At 36.1% G+C, this 485-nt stretch overlaps 1 long non-coding RNA gene across 1 annotated transcript in view; it reads right to left on the reverse strand.

Moving 5' to 3' along the window:
• The window catches only part of LOC111817579, a 47,834-nt gene extending 47,380 nt beyond the window's left edge, over positions 1 to 454 (reverse strand). Inside the window, exon 1 of the long non-coding RNA XR_002821740.1 lies at positions 417 to 454. This is a non-coding gene — a long non-coding RNA (uncharacterized LOC111817579). The remainder of the gene's footprint in view (positions 1 to 416) is intronic.
• Positions 455 to 485: the final 31 nt, after the last annotated feature.

The raw sequence follows: 485 nt of genomic DNA on the forward strand, positions 1-485 counted from the left end.
ATCTTCTTTGGATAATAGAGAAAACTTTCAGCTTTGTCTATGCAGATAACTTGCAACTTCCTATGTTTGGACCTGGCTAATCTTAAATTTTCTGAATATCCCAAGACATTTTCACGCAAACATTTTTCTGCTAATTTAAACTCAGCATGATAAGTGAACTCTGTATTACATTTATAGATTTGTGTATGTTCAACCATCCTTGCATCCCTGGGATGAATCCTACCTGCTCATGGTGTATAATCTTCTTGATGATTTGCTGTATTCTATTTGCTAGGATTTTAGCATCTATGTTCGTGAGAGGGGTTGGCCTATAGTTCACTTATTTAATTGCATCTTTCTCTGGTTTTGGTATCAGTATAATACTTGCCTCCAGGAATGATTTTGGGAGGACTGTTTTGCTGAATTCGAGTACTTACAATATTTGAACTGGCATCAAGTATGAAAAGGTCCTTTAAAGACTTCTCCAAATACAGCTTCTCTGACAG

Source organism: Octodon degus, unplaced genomic scaffold (genome assembly GCF_000260255.1).
Source record: "Octodon degus isolate 3935 unplaced genomic scaffold, OctDeg1.0 scaffold00062, whole genome shotgun sequence".
NCBI classification, from domain to species: domain Eukaryota; kingdom Metazoa; phylum Chordata; class Mammalia; order Rodentia; family Octodontidae; genus Octodon; species Octodon degus.